The sequence below is a fragment of the Conger conger genome, chromosome 1, assembly GCF_963514075.1.
Source record: "Conger conger chromosome 1, fConCon1.1, whole genome shotgun sequence".
NCBI lineage: Eukaryota > Metazoa > Chordata > Actinopteri > Anguilliformes > Congridae > Conger > Conger conger.
The window spans coordinates 72,702,328-72,728,892 of NC_083760.1; positions in this window are offsets into that span (position 1 = coordinate 72,702,328).

The following is a 26,565-nucleotide window of genomic DNA, read 5'->3' on the forward strand; positions in this document are numbered from 1 at the left end:
GGCGAAGGAACACCTGCAGGCGACTGGGCACCCGCACCAGGCTGGCAGTGCCAGGCAGAGCAGAGCCACGGCCACCCAGCACGCAGCGCCGCCCGCTGCCATGACGACGTCCTGGTGGATACGGCACAGATACAGCTCAGACCCTGTCCCTCGCACCTCCTTCCCTGGCCAGAGCTCTGGGTTCTGCTCCCGGGCAGGCACTGTGCTACTGAGCTGCAGCAGCGGGGCCCTGGGGACACCACGCCGGAGCCTCCTACCCTCCGCTCTCCAGTCAGAGATAGAGGGAGGGGCCAAGCAGTCCATTAGTTACTCTGTGTGTATGCGTGTGGGTGTGTGTGTGTGTGGTGGAGGAGAGCTGTGGTCATCAGACACCTATGACATGGAGAGGGAAATGGAGAGAGTGGCTGTGAGCGAGCGAAAGAGGGAGATGCAGGATGGAGCGTCGTCTGCTCCCAGGTGAGAGGTATCTGTTCCACAGGTGATACAGGTAAGCAGAAATGAGGAAGCATATCTTGTGAAAAATTGTATCATGATGGGAGGGCTCTTGTGTTGCAGCTGTTTGTTGCAGTTTTTTGTTTTTAAATCCATTAATTATAGCTGCCTTATACATTTGTTTTTTAACGTATTGTGGACACTTTGGATTTTTCTTAGATTGGGAGCATGAGTCCTCAATCCAAATTTGATTTCAATATTATTGTTTTTAGTTATAAAATGTGTGTACCAGGATTGGGAATTACCTGGAGTCCCTACCTCATATTGTCAGGTTGCAGTGGTCTGATCAGCCATGGGAAGCTCCACTCCACTCTTTCTAAAACGAGGGTAGGGGAACCAACACAACGCATATGCTGATATCAGACATTCATCGTACCCTTGGAGGGCTTCATAATGATCCCCTACTGTATTTGCATATCTATTTCAGTTTCTTTAAAATCCTCTTCTCTATAACAATTTTCCGTGTGGATGGTCGCTACAAGGGGATAGATTTACGCCAGTTGAGACTTGGGGTTGATAGCCCTAGAAATGATTTTATAGGCACAGGCTAGTGCCAAATGTATCACACACAGGAACACAACAAGCAAAAGTAGTCCTTATACAAGGTGACCCAGGATCAGGGTCGTACAGCCACGAGGAGAAGTTCCCCGACCTTGCCCATCCTTCCCTAGGAAGGCACGAGTACCTTACCTCCCTCCTCAGCCAAAATGTAATCCAGTGCCATTCTATTTTGCAGTGCTGTAGTATGGAGGGCCACCATCTCATCATTCAAGGTGTTTAGGCCTCATAACATTGCTGCGATAATTTAGCTACTCTGTAATTGGGGAAAGCTTCAGTAATACAATTTTTCTGTCGTTCTGAATTCCTGAAAGGGGGATGCTTTGAAATTCTGAAGTGAGGTACCACGTGTTCCACATACTAGCTGTCCAGTAAATTGGCTGAGGAGCAGCTGTATGGAAGAAGCGAAACACAGCAGGGTGATGGCTGTCCCCAGGAGACACAGTGGGTTACGTGTTGCTGCTGGTCTGTCACCTCGCATTCGGAGGGCTCTCGGAGGGCTGTGGGTGAGGCTGGCAATGTGCCAATGCTGGCCGTTCCTAAGCCTCATCAGGCTCCCTTACCTATTGACACTGGGATGCCTGTGCCCAGGTCTTCCTCCCTCTGCACTTCACTGCAGTAGGGGTGAGCAGTAAAACCCGGAAAGGCCCCTTCCACCATGGCTCTAAGGGACGTTTGTGGGTGAAATTCTTTGTCATCACCCAGTCCCCTGGTCCTAACGGGTCGTTATCTTTGCATTGTCTGTTAATGCATGTCCATTTCAAGTCCCTCAGTTAATGCATGTCCATCTCAAGTCCCTTTATGGGTGGGGAGGCAGGATGGGCCGTCCCATAATAATTTTATGTGGGCTGAGGCCAATCTTTCTGGCGGGTATGTTTCTCATAGCCATGAAGGCTAAGGGGGGAAGTCCATCCAGATCAGTCGCATTTCATCAGTAGTTTTTGCCAATTTCAGTTTTAATGGCCCGTTCAGTCTTTCCACCAGCCCTGATGATTGGGGGTGTAAACGTTGTTTTATTTGCAATGTATCTGGCCTGTGTAGTTGGTACACTCTTGCCTGGATTCAATTTCATGCTTATTAAGCAGGCATGTTAAGTATATAGTTGCCTACCATTCTTTAGCACAGGCTGATATCATGCTCCTTTTGGCTATTTTCAAACAAGTCAATAGAAAGATAAAAAATAAAAGTTTTAATGCCTGAAGTTTCTTTCTCAGTGAGTGGTGAAGGAGAACATTCTCTGGAGTGAGAGAATGAGGTCAGCCATTTGCCAACCTCATGAAAGAGCTGAGAGCAAGCTTTGTAGACAGGCTGTAGAGCTCAGTAACAGCACTGAAAGGAGGAGACAGGGTGGATTTTGCAGGGAGAGTACATACTCACTACACACAAGGCATGTAGCAGAGGTGGTAGTGGGGCATCATCGCATCGTCCAGTCCATCACAGAGACTATGAGTGGAGCCAGCATCCCCTCTAGGGACAAATATAAGGCCCTGCCCCCTATCTGTCTCAGTCACAATACACAGAGAGTCAGGTCAAAATGCCCTGACCACAATTACTGGCAAGAGCTGAATTGCCATTATTTTCTGCTACAGACAGGACACAGTGATTGCTCAGGACTTCCTCTTCGTCCGGCTGTTTTCATCTGCACTCAGTAAGTTAGGAGCAAATATTTCTGGTGTTTGAAACACGGGAGACAGTGGCCTTTTTGTTTCACTGCTGTAGAGTATTGGAAATCATGCACAATTTACTCCAAGTACAGATTGCAGCAAATGAGACAAGCCTCGCTACATCCAATCATCTTAGACTTTTGAAGAATTTAAAGAACATCAGTGCCTTGAACGTGTCTTCTGCTACTCCTGTTCTGAACTGTAATATGACTGTATTTTTATAACAAATAACAATTGCCTTAAATTACCCAGATACAGTATGTACAGTAAGCACATGTTATTAATAGCCTCTAATAATGAAGTCATAAAATTTGTATCATTGTGGCCTTTTTGACATTTCATGGATTGTTGACTCATTGAGTATATGTATAGCAGTGCATCTTCCACTTATTAAGATATATTACAGTGAGATATAGATTCATAAACACACAGTGTTGTTACTAATCATGACCATTCAAATTATACCGGAAGCTGTGTACTTTATTGTGCTGAGTGTGGTGTGCATGATGAAATACAAATTATTATATTATTTTGAGTTGGCTGTTTTCTCTTCTCCAGCTGGGATAGTTAAGTAAAGGAAGCCGCAATTAACTGAACAGGGTGGGTTGAACAGGATATGCTGAACAAGCCATATAATAAAAGCACTGAGTAATTCAATTAAGAGTACATACAATATGAAACACTCCTACACATGTGGTAAAGTCCCTTAAAACCACTGAATAAGTGCTGCCATTCAAGGTCCCCCATGGATGAAGATTAGCATACTGTTATCATAGTTTTCCTTTGGGTTATTTTATTTATAGAATACATCTCCTGAGAAACAAGATTTTGAGGTCCAACATATCTTACAGTGTAACTTAAGTGTGGACCTTCATTAATTCACAACTATAATTAATCAGGTCAATCACAATAGACAATACATTGAAAACCCAAGACAATTGTGTAGAAAAACACCACCGCAAACCAATATTCAAAAAAGTATTTAAAAAATCATTCAGCAAGCTTCAGAGAAAAAGGCCTTGCACAGCATGTTCATTGAATAGAAGGTGGACTGCAGGTTATGAAACGTTTTCATAACAGGCAACAGAAAGGATTCTGTACAAAGAGGAAATGTTTAATCAAATCAATGCCCATTATATACAAAAACATTTATTTTTTCGTAACAAATTTTCTTTCTGATAGGTTTATAATAAAACAACACACTGAACAACATGGAATCTAGAATCTTTGCTTTAATGAATAATTATTTAATTGATAATTGGTGGTACTGGTCACAGATCGGGGCAGAAGAGAGCTTCAGGTGTTCTGAGCATAGCCCCCACATTGCCCATAGAGCCTTGGGGCATGTTTAAATCTTCAGACCTGCGGGCATTGATTGCAAAGGCTGTGTGACAAGGTCAGAATTATACCCATCTGCATTCAGGGACTGTTGTCAAGCAGAACTGTCAGATTCCATTATGAGGCCCATGTTTAGATATGATTGATGGGCTAAACTCTGACAAGGCAAGGAAATGGTTAATCACCCATGAGTTCCCTGTCTGATCATTAATCCATCTTCCTCCTGTCCGCCTGAGTCAGCGGCCTGCGCTGGACACCGCACAGGCCAGGAAAAGGACTCCTTTAGAAATGTGCTGGTTATGATGCGATCTTTGGGTCAAACCCCAAACCACCTGCTAACCAAGCACATTTATTACACATAAGTACACATACTAAACTACATGTAGTTCCCAGATACACACAGTGAGCACTTTATTAGGTATTTATTAGAACCATTTTTTGGACTTTGGCAGTCTTCTGCTGCTGTAGCCTATCCACTTAGAGGTTTGACGTGTTGTGCATTCAGAGATGCTCTTCTGCATACCACTGTCGTAATGTGTGGTTATTTGTGTTACTGTCATCTTCCTGTTTGCTTCGACCAGTCTCGCCCTTCTCCTCTGACCTCTCTCATTATAACAACACATTCCTGCCTCACTGAATGCTTTTTGTTTTTTGCACCATTCTCTGCAAACTCTAGAGACTGTTGTACGTGAAAATCCCAGGAGATCAGAAGTTTCTGAGATTACCCTGTCTGGCACCAACAATCATTCCATGGTCAAAGTAACTTAGATCACATTTCTTCCCCATTCTGACATTTGGTCTGACCATGTCTGCATGCTTTTATGCATTTAGTTGCTGCCACATGATTGGCTGATTAAATATTAGCATTAACAAGCTGGTGTACAGGTCTACCTAATGAAGTGATTTATTCCCACATATCATTTTCTGTATAGGTGGTCTTACTGGCTCTCTATGGCAGTCACATATTTTGTAGCAAATGCTGCTGTACGTCCCTTTCTCAATACAATGTTCTCCATTACGGATAGTTGGGAGTTTTTGAATTTCAGTGTCAAATTTAGCAAAATAAGTTCTAATTTCTTTTATTTTTCACAAAAGAAAAGACGTTAATTTGTGCATTTCTGTTTCAACCACACCTGTCATATATATACAGTGACCACATTATTCTCTCCCATTTGGGTTTTCATGATTTATTTTCTCTGCCTTTTTCTATGGCTTGACCATGGTCATCGTCAGAGTTTGTGTACCGAAGTTCCACTCTAATTTCTAATTTATTCATCCTCATTTCAGTTTGGTCTGCGGTGCTGGCCCGAAATTAATGAGCAAAATTATGAACCAGTTCAATTAGTGGAAATCAGGATAATTCTGCCCTGCTTGCATTTGTTGGGGTTTCCTTTGAATTTTCTATACAAAATTCATAATGCAGGGTTTTTATTAGTTATTTATCCCATTTGTACTCAAATTTACTGAGTGAACCCCATACCTCACACCCATATTGCAAAATAGACACTGTCTTTCTCTGTCTTTCTCGGGACATTCAAAAACCTGTAGTGTTCTTCGATAATACATAGTGTATGGTTTGGTTTTGCCCTGGACTCTCTTTATATCTACAATTTTACTTTGCCACATTGTACTTTTTAACAATATTTTGGAGACAGGTCTCATTTTGATAGTATTATCAAAAGAAAAAACTGGCTTTTAGATATTTACACGGCATGACTGCATACAGTATGTTGCTTCCGATTTCATACCCTGTTCAGCCGACCAGAATCTGACATTTTAACAAGAGCCACCGTGAATTGTGGTTGCATCAGTGAAAAGTATATAATCCTTATGCATGACCTTCCTGCATTATCATTTCAGTCCGTTACACTCTTCCCACGTCTCTAAGTAAAACCAGGCATCCATTTTAATCAAAGATATAGTCAGAGTAATGGCAGCACCAAAGTAAATCTGTTTTATGAAGTAAAGCCGTCTGATAAAAGGACTGGCCAGCCAATAGCTCATGTCCATCAGACATTAAAACAACACCCCAGTCCACTTCAAATTAATGTCCTCCATCGGAACCTGGGAAGAGTAAAGGGAACCTGAGTAAATGCATACTTGGACCTGATACAAGGAAATGCTTTTACACCGAGAAGAGTTAATGCACTGAGCGTCTCTGCAGGTCGCAGCCCTGTACATCACACAGGCATTCTGGGAGCCTCCCATACGTCTGCTCCCAGATCTGAATTTGGCCACGGTAAACCAATACTCAAGTCTTCCATTGCGTAGGAACATTGATCCAGCTTACATTTGATGAATACTGAGGAATAAGTCCACGGCCTTGATGGCTTTTTCACAAATGAGATCAGAATACTTTCCCTGACTTAATTCCTTCTTTGATTACTTGACAGTAATTTGAGTAAAGTAGGTGTTCAGTCTTTTTTTTTTTTTACTTTTACCTTTTTACCTTACCTATAATATGATATTCGGCAAATTTGAAGAATCAAGCATGGTAAATCCCATGTGGGCAACTTCCACTAAGAGCGGCTACAGACCGGAGCTGTCCCAGGAACGAGGAAGCGGTGAGGCTTTTTATCTAAAAAGCTGTGGGGGCACAGAACAAAATCTCAGAGATCTCTAGCATCATTTAGCAAACGGCTTTTTGGATCAATACATTGCCAGGCAAAACAAAGGGTATAGCCTTCTCAGGTTCATACATCCCATTTTCTTTTCTTTTTTCTTTTTTTTCTTTTTTGCATTTTCTGCATTGTAGCCTTATCTTCCATCTACAGCATTGTTCTACCAGGGAAAACACAATCTCCCAAAAAAAGAAAGCCCATCAACACCCAAATACCAATATCCAGACTAGATAGCAAGCCGTGTTAGTGAAACTCACAGGGGTAAACCCAGGATCGATGGGCTGCAGCTTCTCTGGGTTTGGGTAATGAAACCCAATCGCGTCTCCCTCTCATTAGCAGCGTTCTCTGGTCGGCTGGGGAGCTGAGAGGCCTGTCCTCATGCAGATGAGCTGAAACACGAGCAGCTCCTGTGTGGAAGCGTTAGCCCCAGGACTGATGAATCCCCAGCCCTCCCTCCTGCTCCCCTCCTCACCAGCTCATCTCTCCAATACAAATATCTCAGTCTGAAGATTTGGGGAAGAAAAGGGAATTTAAAGAGCTTCCGTGGTTCTGGAAACATCAGTCGAAGCTGACCTATGACCTTTTTTTCTCCTCAACGCTCAGCTCAGGAGTTTGTATTCACAGGTATAGTGCTGTGCAATCATTTGGGAACCCCTGGTCAAAAAGCCTTTTACAATGAATATATAAGTGACCGGAAGTGAACCTAACCTCTAAATGGCACGACATTAAACATTTCTTAAAATTTTAAAGAAATGTGTCACTTTTTATTTCCATTTTTTACAGTTTCAAAATAATATAAAAGGGAAAAGGCCCCAAAAGTTTGGGAGCCATGTCAGTTAGTACTTTGTAACTCCTCCTTGGGCAACAGCTCTTGTTTGTTTAACATTATGTACCGGCATTAACACATGTTTTTCATAACCCATGGAAAATAATCGATTAGATATATATGAAGTACATAGCCTTCTCACTCTCAAAAGCTGACGCTAGGGCAAAATCTGCCACAACATAGGCAGATGCTTAGGGAATTACAAGTCCAGTTCCCCAAGCTTTATGCTGCACTGCTTACACATGAGCTTCAGATCTTGGCTTAGTGATTGGAATATATTACAGTATGTGCTATTATGTGTGTGGAAGGGGAATAATCCACTGGAAATATTGAGCAGATAGATCCCTCTTTTTGTTCACTCAAAGTTTCATACAAATGGTGGCCAAACCACAAATATCACTGTCAGGTTTCTGTATTTCTGCCTGTTGTCCTCACTAAAATGGATGACCAGCACTGTTCAGAATACATTGGAGGAAATTTGTGGAAAAGGTTTTAGGAAAAAACTGGAAAAAAGATCTTGAACATTTGAATACTGAATATTACTTTGCATTATGTATATTGCATTGCATTATGTAAGCCTAACTAGTTAATTATATTTCAACTGCAAACAGAGATGCAATTTCAAATATTAGTTTTTTTACTATGCCTCAGTATTCATACTGGCTTGTCAGAATGAATGTATGTGTGTATCATTCTAAAGGCATGACAGTCCTTGAAGAATTAAAACAAACCTTTCTAACTAAATGAAAGCTTGATCACCTAATTTCTCAGTATAGGTCTACCACATGATATCTCCAGTTGCTTATGACAACATAAAATACAATATACCATAACTACAAAAATTAATCTCTGACAGAGGGATAGGGGCTGGTGATCATTTGAACGGGGCATATAAAGCTGCCAATTGGCTCAGATGGATGAGCCAACCCATCTGTGAGAGAGTGATGGGGGCCGGAAGCCTGGTGGTAATTATGGCAGATTGATGGGGCTGTTTCCTCCATGTGTGGGGTCATCCTGAACACTGAGAAGCCTGAGGCGGTGGGCTGGGGGTGGGGTGCATGTCTGCAAATAGAGCCTACTGTTTTATTACTGTACCTTCAGCAGTGTGAAGCAGCACTTAGGGTGGCAGGTTTATAACACTGCAAGTTTCGTACAACCCTGGAGTGGACCTTTCACCTCACATTGCTTCTGGAATTAAAATAAAAAGTATGCGAAAGTTACTTGGCAAAGCAGTTACCATATCACATTTGTTGTAATTGCTGTGACCTTTTCCAGGGAATCATTGTTTGCTCACACACATTTCCACTATCAGTTGACCATAGGCATACAGTAAATAGGTATCATCATGCCACTGAAATTCCCCAATCCCGCACCAATTCAGATATGCTTTAGTAGCATGAACAATTTTTTTTTTCGAAAATGTACAGTTGGCAAGTATGATTACCATTCATAAGCTGCAGGTTCATGTTGTGTCCTTGAGAAAGGTTCATCTGAATAGCTTTAGTAAAACACTGGGCTGTATACATAGGTAGTGTATGAAAAAGGACTGTGTGAGTCACTCTGGATAAAGATGTCTGTAAAACAAACAAATAAATGAAGGAAGCGATAAATAAAGAAGAAGAATAGTTTCTAGACTAAAGCCACTCCTCTTGGCTGAGCCAAACCCCCATATCCTCTTCCATTGTGGTGCAGTCAAATGCTTGTGCCAGAAACTTTCTGTGGAGTGTAGAGCTGGAGGCTGCTGTCTGCTAATCCCAGTTCGGTACCTATTATGATGTCTGCACTTTACCTCATTAAATTGTGCCCCAGCCAGTGCCCCTATCTAGCAAGTCTGATCAGATGTCAGCATGCCAGATAAGTGGACACCCAACCTAAGGAGACAACATATGAGATCTGATTGCCTTCACTGGAACTGGTGAAAATGTGACTACTGTATTTATTATTCGTCCTGCAATCTCCAAGCACAGACATTAATCTACATATCATCAAATATCTATGTATTTGTCTTGATTGGAGCATTTGATATAATGTCAGTGGCCAGTATGTCATAGATGTACACTGTGATCAGAGACTCCACCAACTCACAGAATTCTAGCCACTGACACACTGCACATCTCTGACTCCATCTACTGACCAGCCGCATGCCCAATGAAACTTAGAGACATACACCTGAAATGCCTTCAGGTACACCTGACAGCTATAGCCCTCTCACTTTTGTTATGTTTTTTTTCCGCATCTCTCTCTGCTGCTACGCTCCACTGATCTGCCTTGCTGTTTGACAGTAAACACTGCAAGTCCAACAAAACCAAGTTATTAATGAGAGACTATGGAGAATGCGGTGAGAGCTGAGAAAGTGTTCAAATCAGCTCGTATTCACTTTTACAATAACACAGTGACTCTTCGAATTAATAATGAAGTACAGGCTGCATCACAGAGAAGTTCAGTGAAATATAACATTTTAAATGGTTAAAATTGTGTGTTACAAAATGTATGAATTTCATTCATTCATTCATTCATTCATTCATTCATTCATTCATTATCCTAACCCACTTATCCTGAACAGGGTTGCAGGGGGGCTGGAGCCTATCCCAGCATACATTGGGTGAAAGCCAGGAATACACCCTGGACAGGTCGCCAGTCCATCGCAGAAATGTATGAATTGCTATAGGTATTAATGACATTAAGATGATGATATTTGCCAGAAACACGAGCCTTTGTTTCTCCATTGCTCCATTCTCCATTTTGCTGCACAGGTCTATTGTTTTGAAACTCTTGTATTACAGGATCGACCGTGTGTCCAAACAGCGGTGTGACCCTCCTGACCCATTCAACCCCTGCCTTGGTCAGAACATGGATAGGTCGCCCCCGCCGGTCAAAACACTAACTGAACCATGGCCCGGTATTGATCAGGTCCAAATAGAGGGAGTGCTATCACTCAGAGGTGGCCTAAACATGTTTGTAGAACTACAGGGGATAAGATGACGAGATTCTAGATGATACAGTACACCCCCTTCCTCCTACTCCTCCTCCCTCCATTCTCTCTCCTCTCCCTCATTACTTATGCAGATGGATATAAACAACTGCAAGCTTGAAGAGAGTAGTGTGTGAGAAGAGAGAGAGAGAGAGAAAGAGAGAGAGGGAGGGAGGGAGTGAGAGTGAGAAAGAGAGACAGACAGAGAGAAAGAGAGAGGGAGAGAGCTAGAGACTGAGAGAGAGAGAGATGATTTGTGGGCCTCTCTCGTGTGCTAGCATTACAAGAATGGCCCTCCAGGGCCGCATGAAAGGGCTCTTGATTGTTAGGAGTGGTAACATGATATCAGAGCTCCTTGCCCTGATAGATTTATTTACATTTCAGCGCCTGGGTCTGATTCGAAAAAATAGTAGGGGGGCATCAATATTTGTAGTAATGACCAGCCTTTTTTTAACCCTCTCCACAATGTTTGTCTGACCAAATGCTCCTCTTAGCTGAATATAACCTTCTTGTGCCATTTGTCTCCCCAACTGGACCTTATTGCCATATTAATGGCCCTGCCAATCTGTCACCATGTGAAAATGTTAAAAGAGCTTGTGTAGGTAATTCAAAACAGGCAAAGCATTATGTCAAAGATAGAACATATACATAATATAAAATCAGTGAGCACTTTATTAGGTTGAACTCTACATCAGCTTAATGCAAATATTTAATCAGCCATATATGGCTGCAACTAAATGTATAAAAGCATGCAGTCATGGTCAAGAGGTTCAACTGTCTTTCATACCAAATGTCAGAATGGGGAAGAAATGTGATCTAAGTGACTTTGACCGTGGAATGATAATTGGTGCCAGACAGGATGATTTGAGTCTTTCAGGAAATGCTGGGATGCAGTCTCTACAGTTTACAGAGAATAATGCGAAAAACACTGGAAAATCCAGTGAGCAGCAGTTCTGTGGGCAAAAATGTGTTGTTAATGAGAGAGGTCAGAAGAGAAGGGCCAGACTGGTCAAAGCAGACAGGAAGGTGACAGTTACATAAATAACCACACATTACAACAGTGGTATGGTAAGTGGATAGGCTACAGCAGCAGAAGACCAATAAGTCATAAGTTATAAGTCTAATAAAGCTAAGTTCCATTATAAACCTTTTTGCAAGTTCATGGACTGAGGTGTATCAAATGATTCTGGCAGTTGAGCATAGATGTCATTGACACAGCTCTAAAGCTACTGTACAGCTGTAGCCTGCTGTAATGTTAGCGGTCACACAGAAGTTTTGTCTCTATTTGGCGACTGCAAAAAAAGAAAAAGAAAAAGCAATCTGACTTTGACAACTTGGCTACCTTGGCTACCTGCTGGTCCGTTTTGTCTAGAGATTTGATATTGATTTCACCATCAAAACTTACTAATTATGTCATCTGAATCATCACATTATTAAAAATAGACACTTGACATTGGAAAAAAACATACACAGGCATGTTTCCAAGCAATCTTTGCATATAAGAAAAGAGGACAATACTCATTTCAAAGAAAGTAGCCTTCCACAAATAATTGAATTATTAAGGTTTGCAATAGGCTGCATTCTCTGCACATGTTTGACATCTTCAGAGGCTATTGTAATTTTTTTTTAAAAGGTAACCATGAGATGCGGAAATCCACCCCCGCCCCAGCTCTGGCCCTCAATAGTGTTCTGCTTCATCACTCACATAACCAGGCTGATATTTACTGAAGGTTGCCACTTTGTTCATGGCAAGGCTATAGCTGTCTTTCTTGGAACTGAAAAGGCAGCCCTAAGTGCTGCTCCACTCTATGGACTAGTTACCAAGCAGCAGAGTGAGTTACAAGCAGCTTTGGATACTATATAGAAAACAAATGTAAGATAGATAATATCCTTTATGCAACTTCTACATGCAAAGCACCGAAACCGAACAGAGATTTAATCAAAACATTGGGTGTGTCAAAATCAGCTGTTCGATTAATTGTTAAGACGCAAGACTGCAGTGGTGAGCTAAGCAGTCGTAAACAACATGGTCGATCATGGACAACCACTGTAGTGGATGACCAAAGAATACTTGCAATTGTGATGAAAAAACTATTTTCAACTGTCAAAATGATCCAGGATGTCAGCATAGATGTGTCAAAAGCTACGATAAAGAGACAATACCGGCATAACCTCAAAGCATTCACTGCAATATGCGAACCACTGGTAACCAGAATGGCAATGTTAAAATGTATAAAAAAATAAACACATACAAAAATGTTGTGTTCTGGAACAAACTCTAGTGGACAGATGGACAGGCCACTGGAACTGGATAACTTGTATTTATTGATGAGGTGACGACTGCAAACAGAAGCACCAGGATGAATTATCTTACTGTATCTGCTCAGGTCTAAACAAATGCCTCAAAATTGGACAGCACTGGACACTGCAATTTTCAGGGCCGAAAGGGTGGCCCTTAGCATTCAAACAAAATTAATCCCAATGAACATGGGTTACACTTGCTGAAGACAAGACCCCAAAACAAATATAGAAATGAAGAAGCATTACCAGGGAAGATATCCAGCATCTGCTGATGTCTATGGGTCACAGACTTAAGGCAGTCATCAAATGCCAAAAGTACCAAATACGATGACTTTAAGATTTTGTTAATTTGTGCAATTGCTTTTGGTCCACTAAAATGTGAAGACTATGTATAAAAAAGGCTGTAAACCCTAAAATGCCCTTACATTAAATTACATTAATATTAATTGTTTCATTTCAAATACAATGGGTTGGAGTACAGAGCCAAACGGCTAAAGTTGCATCACTGTCCAAATACTTATGAACTGCACTTTGCCTCGAAGAATAATAGCATCAAATCAAATAAGTAATGCTGGCTTTACAACTACAGTACTTTATATCTTCTGTTACTGTGGCAACCTCAACAAGTACCGCCATTCCGTGCCCCACTCTTGTTACTCTATTTTCTCTCCTGCTTTGGCTGCTAGCCTCACCACTACTACAGTGCCTCCTATTACTGCCTGATCCCCCCACTAACGCCTCCTGCAGCATCTCTCAGGTAGCTGCTACTGGATGTGGGCAGAGACAGGGAGACAGAAAAACAAAAAAAAAGATAAAGCAATAAAAGCAGACAACAATCAGGCCTAAGTGGGAGAGAGGGGAAGGGGAGCAGCAGTTCCCTTTTAGGAGGGTGGGCTATTTACCCTGACAACCATTAAATATGAATTAAAAACCACACAGGCCTCTTTGCCTCCGAAATGTCATTACATATCTTTATGGCGAGCAATTGTTGAATAAGCAGTTTGCAGGCTTCCCTAGGGGAGGGATGGAGGGGAGAGATGGGAGGAGGAAAGTGGGGGCAGCAGCGTGTATTATCAGAAGACAGGTCTGGAAAATAGGGAGGCATAATTGCCAGTGAAATGGAATTTACATTAAGGGGCTCTAATAGAGTGGAACACTTCAGCTCCGGACTCTGGAAAGTACAGAGGAGAGAAAACACAGCATTGTCTCGGAGTGTATCTGTGGCTCTGTGTTTTTCTCTGTGGGGCTGTGGGAGAAATGCAAATGATGTGGGACAGAACAGACCATGAGACTGTTTCAGGACGTCTCTAACCAGTCCAAGAGAGGAGCTTTAAAGATGTAGCTTTTGCGGCATATGACGCTGCTTGAATCTGCATGAAAGTGATGCTTCACTGGTCAACTTTTTGGCGAGAGAATTTGATCTGTAGGGTTGCATTTGGTCCAGTGAGCACAAGAAAATGATATCTGATTATGGATAAGTGGCTTCAAATACTAATTGATAAATATAAAGAAAATGGGAGAAAAACATTTTCAAAACATGTACAGTGGGAAATAATAAAAATAACAAATATAATTAAAATAACAATCCAATTGTGAATCCAGGAATTGCCTTGACTAGACGAATATCTCTAGGGCAAAATGTTTTATCTGAATACATGGCTGCAAAAAAATTAGCATTTTAATGCTAAGCAATGCATAGCAATGCAGTTCAAGTAATAAAATACAAAGATGGAACTGAAATCTTAATAGAACATTTTTACTTGAATGCATTTGGGATTACAAAGTGATCATGTGTCTATACCTAGTTTGTTTAAATTACTGCTGGAAAAATGAAAATAATGGCAATTTATAGAATTCACATTTACACGGCTGCTGGTTTAAGGATCTCTTTAATTCATTTAATGCTACCAAGAAAGCTGAGTTCAATTTATGTTTTATTATTCAGCTACGGCATGACATAGAGAGCTGGGAGTGGTCTAAGCAGGATTAAAAACTATTTCCTATTGATGGGACCATTTTTATCATTCTACTATTACTATTTGTATACATTATTCATTGAATGTTACAGTTTTGTAATTGTCTTTGGATAGACTTAGAGACATCTGCAGACATTCTTTATGAATTCAGCTGCTGTGACATGTTATAATGTGCACTTATGTCATGTGCTTACCAATGCAATCAATACTATACATGCATCTCACACATGCATACATGTATGAAGTGCATGTATGTTGGCTGCTCATGCATAGTGGGGCACACCTCAGTAAGACTGTATAAACACACACACACACACACACACACAAAAAAACACCAACACCAGCAAAGCCAAAAGTCTTAATATTTCATATAAAACCCAATCATCGGTGCATTTAGGCTTTTCTCCCACATGCAGTTCTTACCATGATTTTAATATCAGGTTTTTGTCTTCATTCATCCACACATTTATTTTGATTACTATTGCTTGATAATTGACACACAATGTCAATTATGAGAAATCAACGTTGTGCTTAATTTTTCCAGTCATGCATGTTTGGGGGAGGTGTTCTGTCATGGTGGCAACAGATAAGTACTTTGAACAAAACTGATCTAGTGTTGTTGAACACAAATAAACATACACCTGTGACATGGAGATGTCAAAGAGGCCACAGGACCGTGACTCAGCTGATGAGATCAGCATATCTCAGTGGAGCACATAGCTGGGCTTTTAGTATTTTGGCATTGGTCTGTTAGTGAGCCAGTTTCTCACTCAACATTAGTGGCACCATTGAAGCTAAAAAAAACTGTTATCCTCAAAAGTTTTCATGAAAAACTTCTAGTCATCTTATTTTGGCTGAATTATTCACAAATCTGTTATTAATCATAATAATAATAATAATAATAATTATTATTATTATTATTATTATTATTATTATTATAGTAACTAATAATACATTTTCATCATTATCATTATCATAATTATTAGTATTACAATTACTTCTTCTTTTTGTTGTTACTGTTCATATAACTGCAACAATCACTTTTTATACTGTCATTGCAACAAACAACAACAAAGCTGACAAAATTATGATTTTGGTAATATATTTTTTTTTTCATAAACTATTTTTCTTGCATATGTACATTGTCTGAAATGCAGGTCTAACCACTGGGGGGCACCTGAGGAGAATGAACAAGGCACAACTGTGGGGCTGCAGACAGGAGCAAACTGCATTTTCAACAGTTGCGCAACTCACGGTGGTCTCTGGTTTGTAACACTGTCTGGGACATTATTAGTATATATCCCTGTACTATGGCTACACAAAAACAAAATGACTGTAACATTGAGTACGAACTTATTCAAGTAGCTTTTTGATTGTACAAGCCACTGGTACCCAAGGACCCATGGTCAAACATACATATACAAATATATAAAGATGGAAGGAAATTAATGAGATGAGCTTGCTTATTGATTTCTAAAATACTATTCAAACAGTGACAGTCCAGTCATCTAATAACCTCCCTGATTGTAGCGCCCTCTTCTATACCCCCAACTTACACCATGCATTACCCATTGGGGCAGAGGCAATGATTGCAAAGATTTTCTTCCATTTTCCACGTTCTTTTCAGGAAACACTAGCCTCGAAAAATGCCTTTTTTATTTTAAGATGTTACTCCCTACACAGCAAGACCTTTCAGTCCTACAATGACTTATATTTTGCACCTGCCGCTTCTAGTCACACAAAAGAACAGTGTCCTTCTTTTAAGTGGGCTTTTCAGAGTGGGTCTCTGCTGTCTCCCCTGCGTTTCTCAACCACAGTCAACTCACAGGGGCTTGACAAAGTGGTTCAAGCTCACCCAGTTCATTTCAGAGTCTGACAGGAACAGTGTGACTAAGCATATGTGGACCATCATAATTCCCTTCACTCAATTCCTAAATTAGAAACATACGCACATTAACATATTTCAGAATATAAATCTACAAACTAGATTAAAATATAGAGATAAAAAAGACTACAGAGGTGAAAAGGCCTATAAACAATTATTTTGAGTGTAATGCATATGTACAGGTAGTATGTATTGCATATGTATTGGTGTTTTCAGGGCACAAACATTGGCTCAATGTAAATTAACAACCATTGTAGATATATTACAGGATCTATAACAGCACATTTCTGGATTGAAGCATATTTATTCAAATGTTTCTGTTTAATGTAGAAATGCTGTGTATTTCACTCCAAGAAATAGTAAGTACAGTGGATGTATATTTTAGTTCCTTAAGGAACACATTTTCCAAATGTACCCTGAAAGGCACAATAATGTTCTTTATTATTGTTCTCCTACTGTATATTGTATGTACTACAAAAATGTATAAAAACCATAGTGAGGGTTGAATTTTAGGTACCTATTTTAGGTGGTATCTCCCCAGTGACAAACATTGCACTTTTGTTGATGGATTTTTGATATTGCTAACTATACTCTCACTCAACAGAGATAAAGGTATGGTGCATCAGATTGAAGGACATTAAATTACTAAATCATTAAATTGACAGTTCTTATTAAGAAAGCAGCTAGGAATATACATTCATTTTCATTCATTCATTTTTCAAGAAAAGAGTTCATCTTTTACAGAACTCACCAGTAATGCTATGCTGGTGTCATAAACCCCGTTATAACCCACACATCCCTGCCTTCGCCAGGCACTCAAAGCCCTTTGTACACAATTTGAATGAGTCTCACCAATATTGTGTACAATACAATACTGAGTCTCGTACTAAGGCACTGGATACATGTGAGGATGTCATAAATAATTGTGCCTCTTGGTTGTGGAGAAGTGAAATGAACAAGCAAGAAAATTTAAACTGTTGACATATAGTCTTAAGTTTCATAAGGTAATCGGAGAGAAAATCCAAATCCAAAACCTTTTTACTTCACTCTTGATTATCAATAGCTTTTAGTTGGACAATTTTGTTATCACCTTTTTGTTATCATCAGTTTTTAAGGCTGTATTTGCAGCACTATCTATCATGTAAAGCCCAGGGCACAGTTTGAACCAGGCTCAGGGACACACCTGCAATGTTCCCAATCCGTTACTTTTATCTTAAAGTGTCAGAGATGTGAATTAACCCACCCATTACTTATTAATTATCAAAACCCTTCCAGGAGTCAAAACCTTGTTCCATGGATTAATACAGAGCCCCCACCCCTTTTGCAACCTCCACCAAAATGAGCAAGATTAGCAGCATATTCAGCATGTTGATACATCTGTGAGGGCCAAGAGAATCACTCCCTATCTTTTATTCTTCATACATCCATGTCTTGTTTTTTGTATGTGTGTTTTTTGTTCTTTTAAACCCTTTCAAGGGCCTCTAGTTTCCAAGGAGGCCACTGGATTTCTTCCATTGCCTAGCAACCATCACCAAGGCCAGCACTCCATTGTTGCTGAGGCAAAGCATCTGCATTAGCTTCTGTCTGCCTCTACTTTCCTTGATTATACTGTCATTTCTGGAATCAGGGTGAAAGGATAATTAGACAATTATGGAATGAAACAGAAAGGTTTGAAAATCGGTTGAAGGAAGAAGAACTGTCATGTTTTGAATTGGAATATGCTAGACATACATTCAGGGTTACGTCTGTGTGTATAAACAAGGAATCTACAGTCCCTGTTCTAATAATCAATGTGAATTCTTGTTGATTTTTGTTGTTTTGCTTTTATCTTAGTTTCATATTCCTCATATATTGAATTATAGCACATAAACTGATATAACACTGAAAGGGTGTGTGTGTGTCTGTGGGTGCTTGCATGTCCATGCATGCGTGTATGTTTATACAGTATGCTATGTTCCTTTGAACATTTGCAAGTGTGTGCTCATATGTATTTGTGTGTTTATGAGAAAAAGCGAGAAATAGAGAAAAGTGTAAGAAAGGGGTGGGGGAGTGGCTACCCTACTGGATGTGTAAGGCGGGACTTTTACGCTGAAAGGGTTTTGATATACCCAGTGACGTCATTTTTACACCATTTCCTTGAATAGCACCTGTGTGCACTGTGTGTGTGTGTGTGTGTGTGTGTGTGTGTGTGAGTGAGTGGTGGGGGGAGTTCTCTGTTAGGTTTGAGTAAAACCATAAGCTATGCCTGTCAAGCCTATCAATCTCCAACCCTGCACACAGACAGCCAGTGCCCTGGTGCCAAAGGGGCCATAGCAAGCCAGGAGTTTGCCCATTCTGTGCATCCGGGCGACAGCTGGGAGCGGAAAACATGGGACCTCGGGTCTCCCCAGCAGTCCCAACCTCATCCTCTCCCCTTCCCCCTCTTCTTTCGCAGCATCTTGGGGGTTACGTTAATGATACTTTCCTTTATATTTCCCCCTTTTTTATTTTCAAGTGCAATTGAGAGTCAAGTGATTTGCCATCGCTTTTATTTCTATCGCAGTTACCATTTTTTTCCGCCGTGCAAGCCCAAATCACCAATTTAATGTGGTAAGTGCTTTATATTTTACTTACTGTGCGTACTAAATCTAACGTGCAGTTTTGTGTCATTTGTAGAAAGCGTGGTTGTCATTGCAGGTAAATGTAAACGTGCTATAACCCAGTTATTCATGTGCAGTTACATGCTCCTGTATTACTCGTATTCATCCTGGACACTGTCTTATTGTCTCATGTAATCTGATAGGCTGCATGCATTTCCTTGCTACCATCTGGTCTGTCTGAGGAAAAATCCTGGCACCAACTATCACCTGCAACAAAATAAGAAAAAAAACAACAGCCCATGATATTTCAGCGAATGCAATGCAGGGAACTTCGAGTAAATGTTGCAATTAACAATGATTTTCAGCACACAACAGCAACATTTTATTGATGTATTAATTTCTAAACACATCCAAACGAGGACATAAGCAAGCATATATGCAGATAGCCACCAGACCGTGCACTGGCGGTATCATTCACAGTCCCGGGAAAAGGATAATAGTAACAAGATAAACATGTAATGACATTGCATTAATGTACTTCAACTTCCACCAGAAACAAAGTAGGTGTTATCCTGAAAGGAAAGGAAACAAAGTAAGTTTTATCCTAAAATGAAGGACGTTTGGATTCTGCAAAGGAAATGGCTACCGAGCAGGCTTTATTGAGTCAACCGTACAGTACTGAAGGCTGGCTGAGAACATTGCAACCAGCAAGTATATTGTTACTGTTCATTGAGTTAGTCCAACAAACAGTATGGGGGGGAGGGGTGTTTAACTTCACAATGGCAGGACACCATGTTTGCTTTATGTACATCAGCTGGAGCAAACATAAATGTTGTGATCAGTTTGTGATTCATACTGTACTGCTGCTGATTTGATGTCATGGTCAAATATAGCTCCAAAAATATTCCTATATAGCTTATTGGCTTTTCGCATAAATAAAATGTATATCGCATATCATTTGACTTGTGATCCATAAACAGCTGAACATATTGCTTTGGCGGTATATTGAAAATATACTGTATAGTGTATACTTTCAAATGCTTTAAAGGAAGCAACAATAAATAATTTAAACTATCTAAAATCCAAGATGTTTTTTGATAATCAGTTTTGTTTATTAACATTATTCTTGATAGAAAACACCTGACAGCAATCACATATGGAATTATGGAATAACTCGTAGCAACATTATTTGATAGATCTTGGATTGTGTCCTTTGCTTAAACAGATCAGCTGTGTGCCTTTTTTTGAATGGACACTGGGAAAAAGGGATGTGACAGAACGTAACCAGTGGTTTATAAAAGGGGAAAAGCTCTGCAGATTTTACAAAGATGAGTGCAATTAGCACTACTGTCATTCAACAGAAAGCAGCCATTGTAGGAGGATGACTGTGCTATTTCTTCATGTAATTCAGAATGTGCTGGATAGACATGGTATATGAAATAACTATTACGTAAAGTGCAGTCAAGATCTTTTAGAACACCTGCATCCAGAAAAAATATCCTTACCTTCATGTAACGGGATAGGGATCATATGGAAGTGTGCAGAATCATAGTGGAGAATTATACCTTAATATTTTGGTCATCCGTAATATTATGACAATCCATGTGGATGATCCATGCTAAACCCAATAATTCCAATTATACATCAGGGGGCAGTAGAACAGTAGCTCTTGAACATTGGATTTCATGTATTCTGTTTTTTTCCTTCATGACGAGCCTTCAGTTAAATAAGTTTGACTGAGCTGCCAATTAAACACTGATTTGGATTTGAAATTGATTCGAAATTGTCAAAAAAGTATTGCCTTCATTGCCTTCATTGCAAACATTCCAGTGTTCCTAGGACCGAGTCTGAGAAACAGCTAGATTACAGTAAGTAGCAGTCTAGAAATGCATATTGAATATGATTTGGAAATATTAAATAAGCAGAGATATAAACATATTTATCCTCAGTCTGGGATCCTTCCTCTGTGTTCCTTACCAGGACGCATATGCTGCCAGCCTGGGTAGCCTGTCTCACAGGAGGTGTAAACATATTTTTGATTTATAATTGGCAGACACTTTTGGTCTATTTTAGGGCACTGAATCTATATCTGCTGGATCATATTTTGTAAGCTTGTTGTTTAAAAAGGGGAAAAAATCTATGTGGCCCCTAAGAAGATCCAAGAGTACCTTCTGATTCTAGACCAAATACATTAAAAAGCCTCATGATCATGGTAATGGAAGGGCAGAGTATATTCTGGTGTCTGCACAACTGTACTGTCAAAACATTATATACCTGCTTTTAAAAAAATCATTTGCAGAAGTATTTGTATTAGTATTACAAATATCTGTATACCATCTCACTTTAAACAAAAATATCTAATGTTTATCCCAATAAGTGTTCTCTCTTCATGCAAGGTGGTGTATAAATAATGTGTTTTCTCCTGACATGTTTTTGAGTCACAATGAAATTTGCAGTTTAGGCAGAGAAGTACATTTATTATTTACCAATGTGTATGAAAAGAGAACACTTATATAGGGACAAAACACAGTAGCAGATTTGAATTTGAAGCAGAAATTGAATGCCATTCTCTGGGTAATTGAGAACTGGTTTTAAGTCTGGCTACATATAAAACAGGGACACACACACCCACACACACACACACACACACACACAGTTGTGAACAAACAGATGTCCAAAAAGGGCTCTTGAGTTTTCTCTTCTGCCGACCTGCGTATCAATGCAGTGCACTGCTTGTGACTGCATTCTATGAACACTGCAGGAGGTTATCAGTTGTTCTTGATGTGAGCAGCTGGCCATGTATGTCAAATCGTCCTTCTACTTATCTGTCATAGACTGATAATAAGCCTTGGGCTGATTATGGGGAGTTACAGTACACCTACGCAAAAGCCTTAAAGTGGTTGTGTGGTCTTTCGTAGATCGGAGCAGAAATACAACAATACACCAGGACCTTCATGAAAAGTCATAGCTGGGTTGTCCATTTCTTCTGAAGACACTACTGGCTCAGCCAAGGTGAAATAAAACCAATATATCGCTCCAGTGTGGTACATATTGGTCCAATGCTCAAGTGGTGTCAAAGCCTGTATGTACGTACAGTATTAAACTGGAGCACATACAACCAATTTCTATTGGTGCCGACACAGTACATATGTAGGCTTACTGTGATTCCAGTATTATAATAATCATATTGCTCATAATAATCTTGGAAATCATTTTTGGACCTTTTTTGCTTCTTTTTTGGATACTTTTTAAAATCAAGTCAAGAATTATGTTTAACCTAGGACTTTCAAATATTAATTAATTCATTCATTCATTCATTATCCTAACCCGCTTATCCTGAACAGGGTTGCAGGGGGGCTGGAGCCTATCCCAGCATACATTCGGCGAAAGGCAGGAATACACCCTGGACAGGTTGCCAGTCCATTGCAGGGCACACACACCATTCACTCACACACTCACACCTATGGGCAATTGAACTCTCTTCATACATTGGACTCTCCAATCAGCCTAACCTGCATGTCTTTGGACTGAGGGAGGAAACCGGAGTACCCGGAGGAAACCCACGCAAACACGGGGAGAACATGCAAACTCCACACAGAGAGGCCCCGGCCGATGGGGATTCGAACCCAGGACCTCCTTGCTGTGAGGTGGCAGTGCTACCCGCTGCACCATCTGTGCCGCAATCTTTCAAATATTGCTATCCTTTTTTCTTCATAGGTCAACTATTCTGGAGATTTTCATACTGCATCTCAAGAAACACAAAAATGTAAAAAAATTGTTTTACAAATGGACCAATAAGGACCACATGCACTCTATTACAGTTACTCTTTAAGTATGTAGTGCATAAGAGTTAATTTACACAGACTATGTAGTGCATAAGAGTTAATTTACACAGACTATGTAGTGCATAAGAGTTCATTTACACAGACTATGTAGTGCATGAGAGTTCATTTACACAGGCTGTGTAGTGCATAAGAGTTCATTTACACAGACTATGTAGTGCATAATAGTTCATTTACACAGAATATGTAGTGCATAAGAGTTCATTACACAGGCTATCTGTTTTTTTTGTTTTATTTCTATGCAATATCCTCCCAAATACATAAATCAAATATTACTTGTTGAAGAACGTTTCTGGTTAAAAATGTATGAAGTGTTTGAAATACAGTGTGTATGCAGGGAAATTGTAGCAAAAGCTATCATGTGTGCAAGTTCTACAATTGGTGTTCAAGTGTTTCAGAATATGACTATAGCCCTGCAAACTTTGTATCAAGTCTTGTCTTTATAGTTATATTCTTACATCCACAATATCATTGCTTTAGGTTTTAAAAATGTATTCCAAACCTTTTCTGAACTTGGTCATTAAAGTTAATTTGTCCAAGTTTTGATGTGCTCAAGGCGATCTCTTATTGAAATATTTGGAAGGGCTTGGGGCCCATCTGTTATCTGTGGTACAGCTCCTGCCTTCGTACTTGAAAACAAATTCAAATTTACCCAAGAAGTTATCCATGCTGGAATATGGCCTGTCCTTTTCAATGTGTTTTCTATGCGTGGGAGGTGAGCGTGGGCTTCTGGCATTACAGCATTTCACATTATTGGTATTTGTTCATTTAAAATGGGGAAAGACGAGGTCATACAGGCCTGGCTCTACAGCATCTTCAGTATCTCTTCAGGCCTCTACAGCCTTCAGCTAGGGGGTCTATGGGCTGTTGTGATGGACAAGTACATAGCCTGAATGGGGCTCAATGACAACTACCTATATTCCAACAGGAGGAATAGAACATAGAAAAAATTAAATCAAGGAGGCCATTCTAAGCATAGGCTGTTTGTTACCTGGCAACAGAAAGGCCAAGGCTTGAGCTAGACCAAGCAGCTGGGACCATTCTTAAATTCCTTGAAAATGGAACATTCTGTGGTCCAGCTGATATTATGACATTTTCCTTCACTGATTAGTCCATTCAGGGTTAATGATTGTGGGGGCGCAGGGCCAGGTCATTATAAATAAGAAGGGCTCCAGCAAAAGCACCATATCATACTTTCCCTTGGCTGCCTGATTTTATACATTTCCCTGAACAAAAATATAAATGATCATGTTTTCTCTGAATCATCGGAAATAAGTCTCTGTTAGTAATAACAGCATTGATTGCTTTAATTTGTTTGCCTCTTACCTAAATGATAGATTGAAGCTATATTTGAAAATAAAATGGATTCCCTTTACTTTTGTCTTATCCACAGATGCAGAGGAAGAAGGGTTTTTATCATGGCTACATGCCATTGTTTTGTCTCTTCATTGATTTTGGTCCACTGCAGTGTGGAAGACTAGTGATTTTGTTGTTCTAGATGTCAAACCTGACAACAAGTCATAGTCTACCTCACAGCTGTGTGATATCTTCTCAAATACAACTTGATTGATATCAACTGAACAGCAAGCAGAATTAAAGAACTCCTGTAGGTCTGACTTATTGATGAAAAATACCTAACCTCCCTAGATAATATCATTTATTAACCTCTGTTGCCCTCTGCTGTACCAATGAAGTATAACTATAACTATGTATTTCCAAAATGCTTACAAAGATTTGGACAGCAGTTCATTTAATTAGTAAAAGTGTCCATAATGTAAATATAAGTTATATTTTAATCCTCATTAAAAATGATAATAATGATTTCTCTTTGGTTCATATTGTTCAAAAAGCTTGCATGTTCTCTGTCAAGGGACTTCGGAGTAAGAGCCTGGGCAGAAAAAGGCTTGTAGAGACCTTTGAGGACCTGGGATTCCAATTTGGTGCATAAGTAATGAATAATTCAGAGATTTACTTGGATGCCTGGTCATTAAACAGGTCTTAAAATCTATTCTACTAATAAATGGTTGTCAGTGTAATGAGGGCGGTCCACCACTGTGCAGCTCAGCAAGCACTGACAAGAAGTGAATTTATCATTATAATGTACTACATAAAGGAATCAAAGAGTAATACATTTAGAAAATGTATGGAGAATGAAAGTGTTCAATCCCCAGCCATTTTTCATTCTTCCACTTCTTATTTGGCTCTATCTCAGTCCTACTGGTACTTTAAATAAAAAAAAACATGTACAGTTCCTTCACTTTTGCATGTGTTGTTCAGACATTATAATTGTTGTGTCTTCTGTTCTGTGGCACACTCAGCAAACATTGTTTCTTTTGTTTTTTCCTGTGTATACATTTTTATTTTTATTTTATTTTTCCAAAAACTTTATTTTTTAGAAGGATGAAGGATGAAGAATAAAGACGAAAGTATATCAGATAAAATATCAGACCATCATACCATAAATAGTCCACAATCAAGGGTACAGCACACAATCAACTATTCAAAAGCCAACAACCGGCCAAAGTAAACCTGCAGTCAACCTATCGATTGCCGCAATATCAACAAAATACAACTGGGTTTTGCCTACTTTGGCTCCAGTCAGGCCTTCAGGACTGTAATAATTGAAAAATGATCTACACACTCAGAATAGTGGCCTGGAAAGCTCATCTTAACAGCTTCTTAAATGCATTACTGTAGGGCATAATAAACCTGACACACTTACAGTACTTAGATCATTATACCATGACCATGAATATATATGCTCATTGACCACTTTATTAGGTAGACCTGTACGCCAGCTTGTTAAGGCAAATATTCAATCATGTGGCAGCAACTAAATGCATAAACGCTTGCAGATGTGATCAAGTGGTTCAGCTGTTTTTCAGACCAAATGTCACCAAGTGACTTTGACCGTGGACTGATTGTTGGTGCCAGACAGGGTGGTTTGAGTATCTCAGAAACTGCTGATTTCTTGAGATTTTCAAGCACAACAGTCTCTAAAGTTTGCATGGTGTGAAAAACTAAAAACATCCAGTGAGCAGCATTTCTGACAGGAAGCTGACAGTAATGCAAATAACCACACATTATAACAGTGGTATGCAGAAAAACATCTCTGAACACACAACGCGTCAAACCTCTAACGCGTCAGGCTACAGCAGCAGAAGACTTAATAAGGCTAAAAGTGCTCAGTGAGTGTATATCATGAAGAACATGCTGACACAAAGACCTATCAGGCCTGCAGTTTGGAATAAATTTGGGATGACAAATAGTTAACGCTCAAGGACTTTATTCATGAAAACAATATCACGTTAAAAGGGCCAAATTGAACAGGTTAGTTCAAAACAGATGGAAGTCAGCATTGGAGTGATGGCTCTGCTGGATTATGTCACTGCTGGATCTAGTTGGTGAAGGATTTGGTTGTATCCAACAAGGTTTTCCAAAAGCCCTCAAGCTGGGGCTGGATATGGTCTCTAAATGCCTTGAGCTGGGCCTGCAGGGACTCAGCCAGAGGT